A 10,000-nucleotide genomic window follows, 5' to 3' on the forward strand; every position below is an offset into this window, starting at 1 on the left:
TAATACATAGGCAGTATGAATGTCATTTTTTTTTTCCAAATCTGAAATTTATATTCTTATGCGTAATCATGGCTTCACAAAATATCTTTACCTGGTTTTATACAATTGTGTAAACAGTTTTATGCATCGATTTAATAGTGATATCTATTTTTTTTCCTATGCTTATTTTTTTTTTTTTGATAATTTCAGTTTGATAATGAGTGAATAAAGATAATGTCCCTACTGACAGTAACAATAATTTCAAAAGTCAACAGTAGCTACAATTTCTTTATAATAAAATAATTATGAGAGCCTCCACAACAAATAAAGCTAATAATAATAATAATGATAATAATAATAACAATACAGGTTCTATTGAAAATAATGGCTATTTCAGCCGCGTTTATTTTGTAAGGAAGTTTCTCTTTTCTTCTTTTTACAGACTTTTCTTCTGTACTCAAATTGGCTATGAAAACGCCAAATGGGGGATTCATGTAAAAACGTGGTATTTGTCAAATTGAATATATTGTTTAATATATTCAGTTTGATAAACACCACGTTTTACATGAATCACCAATTTGGCATTTTAATAGCCAATTTGAGTACAGAAGAAATGTCAGTAATAAGAAGAATAGAGAAACTTCTCTACAAAAGAAACGCGGCTGAAATAGCCATTATTTTCAATAAAGCCCGTATTAATGAAGGTCTTCTTCCAGCAAATGATGATAATAATAATAATACTCCCCTTCACTTATATTTTGCACACGATAAGGCTTTCATTATCTCATCGCAAGCGGCCTAATTCCTGCATGACATCACGAGTTAAATACAAACAAACAATGGGTGTACAGACAAGACAATTGCTCCTGTCGTGTGACGTCATGATGACTTAAGAAATCTCGGGGAATTAAGTGTTTTTGTAACCGGTCATGACAACATAGCTCCTGTTTTCTCTTTTATCTCTCTTCATTTGTTTTCGTCTGTGTTTGACACTACTCTTGTTCTCTTCTGTATGTTGTTTGTTTATACATCATCACGTGTATACTATATATATATATACTAATATTATATATAATATATATATATATATATATATATATATATAATATATATATACATATATATATATTAATATATATAAATATATTTAATATATATATATTATATATATTATATATATTGTGTGTGTGTGGTGTGTTGTGCGTGTGTGTGTTTATTATATGTTGTATATATAATTATACATATATATACATATATTATATATTATAACATATATATATATATATGTATATATATATAATAATATAATATATATATATATAATATAATAATATATATATGTTATAATATATACATATACATTACCATTATATATTTTATATATAAATTAGTGTTTGTGTGTATTATATATATATATATATATATATATATATATATATATATATATATATAATATATATATTATATTTCTATATATATATATATATATATATATATATATATATATATATATATATATATATATATATATATATAGATATATATAATATATAAGGCCTTATTTTGGTTTGTTCCTGATAAGAATTTAATCTCGTCCTGAATTATAATAATATTTTTGGAAGTTTTATACTAAAAATCTCTAAACGTTATCTCAAATTAAGTCATTTCTTCGTTTTTAAATAGTTTCGTGGGTGAATCTTCAGAGACATTCATATTACTGCTGTGAAACCTAGTGTTTATTTTCTCACTTGCTTTCCTTCGTTGATTAGCGAGAATTGAAGACCAGAATTTTTAACACTCAAAGTTTTAGAGCAACAAAAGCAACCATTTGACTTTTTTACTGCAACAGAGATGCATGAATATTTATTGATGTGCTACTGACTGTAAAATGTTTAAAAGGGCAAGATCTCTTTTGATGTGCTACTGATTGTAAAATGAGAGCTTTACTGATGTACTACTGAATGTAAAATGTTTACAAGGATGAGATCTTTACTTATGTTCTACTGACTGTAAAATGTTAACAAGGATAGATCTTTACCGATGTGCTACTAACTGTAAAATCTTAACAAGGATGAGATTTTTATTGATGTGCTACTGACTGTAAAATGTTAACAAGAATGGGATCTTTACTGATGTGCTACTGACTGTAAAATGTTAAAAAGGATGAGATATTTACTGATGTGCTACTGACTGTAAAATGTTAATAAGGACAAGACCTTTTTTTAATGTGCTACTGACTGTAAAATGTTAACAAGGATGAGATCATTACTGATGTGCTACTGAGTGTAAAATGTTAACAAGGATGAGATCTTTACTGATGTGCCACTGGCTAAGAAATGTTAAAAAGATAAGATCTTAATTGGTTAATACGGACTATGAAATAATAAAAGAAATAAGATCTTCATTTATGTGCTACTGACTAGGTAATATTTTAAAAAGTAAGATTTTTGCTAATGGGCCGTGGACTACCAAATGTTGATATGGGTAAGATCTGCTCTTTGACATAATTTTTTATTACGTAATTCGTTTGGAGTAGGAAGGAGTTTGTTTGACATAATTTTTCCTAGTTTTTCCTTCTTGGCTTTATATAACAATACTCACTACTGATGATTAAAATATCTCACAAAAGTCTCGTATCAGTATAACGTACTTCGCCATTCCCGTAATATTGTCTTGATGGTGTATCGTGTATCTGTTTTATTACTATTTGTTTTGTATTTGGCTGTTATTACTTGCTTTATATTTGCTTTGTTCTTGCTGCGTTTTTCTTTATATAGTCATGAGCTGAAACAAATATTATTGCTATTATTTTTGTTGTTGTTAGCTCCTGAACTTGCCTTGTCAGAATTTTTTTTTTAAGATTTAGAAAGAAATAACTAGCTGTGTTGCATATTTTCTTAACTTTCGTAAACTCGCTATTGCATTCTTTAATGTTTCTCTTTCGTTTAGGTGTTTAGTTCTGCCTGGGGTACTTTAGTCCTATTCACTAACTGCTGTGGCGGCTTGATCTGCTATTGTTTATACGTACATACATACATACATACATACATACATACATACATACATACATACATACATACATACATAATTGCTAGGGTCAAATCATTACCTTGGTAAGATCTTGCAGAGGCTAGACAATTACAGATTTCTGAACACATATATTATTATTATTATTATTATTATTATTATTATTATTATTATTATTATTATTATTATTATTATTATTAATTCAGTAGATGAAACTTATATCCATGAGGAATAAGCACACAGGGGCCATTGCCTTGGAATTCAAGCTTCCTAACCCACAGTGCAGCAATAACTGATCATGGGGGAAACGCAAACACGCGACTTCTGAGTGGTATTCCACGACGCTAACCACTGTAGCAGAGGGTGCTCTCTGGAAACGAAAAAAAGAGGAAAGAAGACAATGACGGTGGTACAGAAATGTCCAAATGACGACAGTAATTTTGGAGAATGGAATATATTAGTCTCTTGAGCTACAGTAGATATTCTTCCTAATTCTTATTTTACATGCTCGTATTTCATTACTGACTATATTAATAGGTGCAGTAGTTCATACACTGTGCTTTATTCCTACCTATAGTAATAGTTATAGTGTTTCATATATTCCTTTTTCCTGAAATGCCTGAAGGGATTTGAATGTGACTTTGATCATTAAGCCAATTTCTTGATAGACTATTTCTAATATTCGTTCATATTAAGGGTTTCGGAATCTGCCTGAGATGAAACAAAACTAAGGTCGCTGTTGTATATATTCATCCTGTGGCTATTGAATTCGAGACTCGGGCTCTGTTCATAAACATTTTGACACCTGGAGTGGCTCCATTGCTTTTATGTAGAGACAGGAAGCATGAGTGTTCGGATAAGATTAAAGTGATGGTCGAAGTGAATGTACAGTTTGGTAGTTCGACGATGTATGGAAATAACCTTCTCTGCAGGCGTATAAGGCTGTTGATGCTGTGAGAGTTATTTGTGCAGTGGGTTCACCCAGAGGGGGATTCAGATATATATATATAATATATATATATATATATATATATTATATATATATATAATATATTACATATACAAACATAAATACATACATTTACACGGGTATACACAGACACTATACATACCCACACACAGCATATATATATATATTATACGTATATATATATACATACATTTATAAATATAGATATATATAATATATATATATATATATATATATATATATATATACATATATATATATGTATTATTATATGTATATATATATCAATATACGTATATATATACATACATTTAATAAATATTATATATATATATATATATATATATATATATATATAATATTATATATATGTCATATCCCATTACCGTGATTCATATACATACATCGAGCTACAAAATTTAATGTTATTTGATATCTAATTCGCTCTACCTCGGAATTAATATATTTTCTTATGTTAACCGAAGGGGAATTTTTTTTGTCGATAAGAAATTTGTCGGCTCACGGGCGCGAACCATCGAACCAACAAATTCATATCCTTGAGATGTGAATTTTTCTGTTTTTCTACTTCTGTATTGTAAAAAGAAGTCTTTCGACGTTCACTAACGTCAACTAAACATTTCTCAATTGCGAATTCCGAAATGTCGTTCGTAATTAGATTCGGTTCCAACATTCCAAATTTACGCCACCAATCAAATCGCTTTTGAAGAATAATTATTATTAAAGCAACGATTCCAGGCGAGTAATGCCCATCAGTTATGAAATTACGGTACTGTCTCCCTCCAACAGAAACCAGTAAGAAAAAGAAAAGGAAGGTTCCTAACGTGTCATTATCGAAAGAGAGAGAGAGAGAGAGAGAGAGAGAGAGAGGGACGTTAGCAAGGGCAGCATCTTCCCATTCCTCTCTTCTTTACCAGAACGAAGAAAATATTGCACAGTTGAGGAAAAATTGCCAGGGAGTATAATGATAGAGGTTAGCTGGTGTGAGTGGTCATGCAATCTGAGAATTAAAGGGAGCGTACCAAGGCCACCTTGCTCCTCGTTTCGGAGCATTTTTCAGAGAGAGAGAGAGAAAAAAAAAAGGAGGAAGGAAGGGTAGGTGACTACACAGCTTGTGGAGAGAGAGAGAGGAGAGAAGAGAGGAGCTGGGGGAGAGAGAGAGAAAGAGAAAGAGAAAGAGAGAGAAAGGACAGGAGCGGGGTGGAAGAGAAAGATAGAGAGACAGAGTATATTCTTAGTAGTACTGGTAAGCAGCAACAACCCTGGCCACCAACCTCCCTCTCTACCTTGACTCCTTAAGATCTCAGTCGTGTCTGTATCTGGGGCGAATATGGAGTGTGTGTGTGCGCGTGTATGTATGTGCGCACACTGTGTCTGTGCGTGTGCGTTCTCGCTCTGCTCTTCTCTGGGTGCTCTCCGCTCTCCACAGCCTCAGCTCATCTTGTCGGGCTAAATGAAGCGCGTTGCAATTTGCAAGTCTGACCCTAAGCTGCGGAGCTGTTTTTCGCATTGTGCCTCGTCGCTTTTAACTAATTATTATTTTAATAATAACCCAAAGCTTCCTTTTGAGTTCTCCGATGCTCTGGGCCGTTCGCTGAAAGGAAAGCTTTTATGAGAAAAGAGCTTTTACTGATCGAGAATACTTTAAATTGTGCTATACTTTTCGGCAAGCCACCGCAGCCCACGAAACTGAGTTGTAGTGGCCTAGTTCTTGGCCTTAGGGCGATTCGGTCCGTGTCGTTGGCGCCCGTCACTCAAGCAACGCCGCGCACAAAACATTAATTTTGCCGTTGCCAAGTGAAACGGGCGTTACTACGATTGATCGCGGTATCGTTGGAACACTGCAGAATGCTGCCATATACTATATGTCACACCTGAATTGCCGCGCGCTCTGCATTCGGAGACGAATTGACGATGACCAGAAAGTTGACATGGGGTTTTTGAGACTATTCTTCTTATGAAGGGGGTGTGTCGGGACCTGGGGACGGGGTGTCCTTTTGAGATACCAGCAACACCTGCTGATGCTGCTGCCCTACTCCCGAGAAAATGACCTGAAGGGCGTCTAATAGCTACCAAAGGTACGTCTTAAAGTCAGAGATCCAGTTGTGTTTTTTTATTCGTAGAAGGAACAGAAAGGATACATTTTGGTTTTAAGTTGCTGAAGAGGTGAATACTGGGACAGCCTTGAAAATGAAAAGATCCTCGCGTCTATGAGGAGAGCACGTCGAGTAACCTACAATAGTTTCTTTCATAGCCGAAGCCCTGTCACACTTGTCAGCTTTGTTTCTGGTAAAGAAGGATTAAGAATCATTAGAAGATTTTGACGTACAAGTAATAGAATTAATTCTTTTACACATTTTGGGAGAATGTTGCATTATTTTCTATCGCGCAAATACTTTCATAAATCGAAAGTCTCAGCGGAAGGAGCGCAGAACAAGGCGGAGGTCACAGTCAAGTGCAAGGAATCGGACATGACTGACATTGCTACCCGAGTCGCTGAATATAATGACCCGTGCCTTACCAAGGAGGGATTTTTATATTTGTCATTTTCCAAGTCCATTGCCAGGCATTGACTACGGCGATTGTTGTAATTTATAATGAATATAACACAGTAGTCTTTAAAGATTACAATCTCACTTCAATCGTAATTACAGAGTCTTGCGATATCAAGTCGAGCAGAAATAATTTTTCTAGATAATCTGGAATCTTGTTCTACAATCTCCCCCGCCATCTCCCACCCCCAACCAACCCCCACCCACCCACCGATCCCTTTCCAACAAAACCCGAGTAAGAACTAGACTATGAATTCACTCAACCAGATTTCTCTTGCTCTAAACTTTTATTACCTCAGCTCCCAGACTGACTGACTGCTCTCTCTCTCTCTCTCTCTCTCTCTCTCTCTCTCTACGTATAATATTTGTATAATGGTGAAAGCGTTTAATGTATATGCACCTTGACGTATACAAACACAAACGCTCTCTCTCTCTCTCTCTCTCTCTCTCTCTCTTCTCTCTCTCTCTCCTCGCCATCTACGTATATAAATTGTAAGTATTTGAGAAAAGCTAGTAATGTCTATGGACTTCTTACATATACAAAAACAAACTTTCGCTCTCTCTCTCTCTCTCTCTCTCTCTCTCTCTCTCTCTCTCTCTCTCTCTCTCTCTCTCTGGTACGATTATATGTGCATGTGTGGTGGAAGAGTGTTTTGAAATATGAACTTTCCATGCCTATAGACTTGATAACAGCCATATATGGACGCTTTCGGAGACATTTTGATGTCCTGTTAAGATAGTTGCATGCGTGTACCCCCTCTGCTGTACAAATGCACGAGAACTGTTAGTGAGTTAAGATGCATATTGGTTAATACATTATTTTAAAAGAATTTATGATAAGAGGAATTTTAACGTTTTTTCCTCTTCATACATTTTGGTTGAATATACAGTTAATTATTTATTTCTTGAAATAAAAAAAAGGCCTGTACTATTACGAATGCGTGCAGCATATCCACAAACGCACTAACACACACACACGTGTATAGGTGTATATATATATATATATATATATATATATATATATATATATATATATATATGTGTGTGTGTGTGTGTGTGTGTGTGTGTGTGTGTGTATGTGTGTATTTGTATATGTTATATGTATATATATATATATATATATATATATATAATATATAATATATTATATTATATAATATTTATATATTATATGCGCGTGTGTGTGTATATATGTTTGTATATATGTAAATATATAGTATATATATATATATATATATATATATATATATATATATATATATACTATATATATAAATAAAACTAACGTGGCTCTAGAAATCGTTAACATTCCAATTCTCAGCAAAGATTTCAGGATGGGGTTGCTACCCTTCCACACTTCTCTATCGTGCCTGCAATGGACTATTGCCAACTAACTACTAGGTAAAAAAAATCACTAGTAAAGTCGTCAGATGCGCAGCGGCAGGTGTGTGTTTATGTTGGTTTGTGAATGTAAAGAGAAATAGAGATGTTTGTTATGTGAACGCACATACCATACACTTAATTCGTACTTCAGCCATCAGCTGTTCAATCATGGATGAACCTATTTTAAGAAAACTTCTACAGCTCGTTACTCCGTAGGGGGCTAGTGCCGTCAGTGTAACTCATGGGTGCACTGTAGACATTAATTAATGCTTTGTAGCGTCTTTCGTCCCCCACTAGCTGCAACCCCTTTCATTACTTTTTACTGTACTTCGTTCATATTCTCTTTCTTCCATCTGACTTTCCACCCTGACAATTGTTTCATAATGCAACTGCAAGATTTTCATCTTATTACACATTTCAAACCTCCTTGCTGTCAGTTTCCCTTTCAACGCTGAATGACCTCATAGGTTGCAGCGCTTGGCCTTTGCGTAATTCCTATATATTCTACACTGAAAGGTCATCCACAGCGCGTCGAAACGTTCAACATAAATGCTAAGCAGTATTCTGCACGTTTTCATACCGTACCAGAACTTGCCCTAGATTTCCAATTCGATGAATGTTTCGCCTTAAGCAAACATGGAGGCTTTCGCTTTTAGTCAGAATAATGATTGACAAACTCATGAAATCCTCTGTAACATTAGCAGACAGTAATTTTTCCCCAAGGAAAGAGATTCATAGTGAACATATTAAACTACGAAAAGGTCAACAACGTTTAGCTTAGTTCCGGACTAAAGATGTTTGAATGTCTATATATTCATTTGTTAGTATATTTTTATAATAAAAAAAATGAGTGTGTATATTTTATATGTTTGTGTATCAAGTCTGCTTTTCTCTTTATTCATGTAGTGTATCGATTCATAATTATTAATGTACTTAATGGTGTTATGGAATATATTTAGCTTTTAATATTTGTTAAACCTGTTTTATTGTTGATTATTTAACTACGATTGTTTTTTTCTTAACATTCATAAAATTGTTAAATTGTAATCATTTTTATTAATCTAATTCCAAACATCTGTCGATGCCTGGCCCATGTACAAATTGACAATTTGATGAAGGTAGGCAGTTTAATATCAGTTGGCAATTTGGCATGTTTATTCAAAATTAATGATTACCATTACACAATACCTGGGTGGTTCTTCGATTCGTCCTCAAAGGAGTTATAACTTTAAAGGTACCCTGATCGAAAGAGTTTCTCTTTCGGGAGAATTTTATTTTGACACTTTCGCGGTCGAAGGAAATTGAAAGGTGCAAAATGAAGGTTCTGTCCGTGAACAGATGACGTAACGTTTCTTGTTGAGAAAAACCTTTGGTTGTATTGTTACCTATCTGTCTATCTATCTACCTATATAATAATATATATATATATATATATATATATATATATATATATATATATATCTATATATATATATAAATATATATAGTATAATTAATATATAATACATATATATATGAAATATAATTATATATTATAATATATATATATATATATATATATATATATATATAATTTATATATATATATATATATATATATATATATATATAATATATATATATTTGTGTATTTGTGTGTGTATTCAGTTCCACTGACAACTCACAAATTTTATTGTTGGAAGAAAGGGCATGTTGTCAAATGTTCCTATCAGCTTATTATGCTCCTTTCGCCTTGAACGATTCAAATCGGTACTTCATAGTTTGTATGAGATGCGGGTGCTTGTTGGTATAAGTATATTGATGTGTCGGATAATTGTCTGCATGTGGGCATGTTTATGATGCAAGAGAGAAGGAGGGGGGGGTGGGGGGGAGAGGAGGTCTGTGTAGTAAGTTTTTAATCCTCTTCACCTTGTGAGGAGAGAGAGAGAGAGAGAGAGAGAGAGAGAGAGAGAGAGAGAGAGAGAGAGAGAGAGTTTTGTTTTTGTAAAACGAGAGTACAAATTTTTTAAGTCATCTCCACTCAACCTTAATTATGTACTTGATTTGAAGATTATATATTGTATACATACAT

General features: G+C 33.4%; 1 protein-coding gene across 4 annotated transcripts in view; it reads left to right on the forward strand.

The window, feature by feature from the left end:
* LOC135226442 (protein bowel-like) overlaps window positions 1-10,000 on the forward strand; it is a 134,011-nt gene that overhangs the window by 95,596 nt on the left and 28,415 nt on the right. Inside the window, exon 1 of one of the 4 annotated variants that reach the window (XM_064266005.1) lies at window positions 5,738-6,072. The exons of the other annotated variants lie outside the window; for them this stretch is intronic. The gene's annotated coding sequence lies outside the window, so the exon portion shown is untranslated. Of the gene's footprint in view, window positions 1-5,737; window positions 6,073-10,000 lie in introns of those variants that run through there. 4 annotated transcript variants of the gene reach the window in all.

This window comes from Macrobrachium nipponense, chromosome 14 (assembly GCF_015104395.2).
Source record: "Macrobrachium nipponense isolate FS-2020 chromosome 14, ASM1510439v2, whole genome shotgun sequence".
NCBI classification, from domain to species: Eukaryota; Metazoa; Arthropoda; class Malacostraca; order Decapoda; family Palaemonidae; genus Macrobrachium; species Macrobrachium nipponense.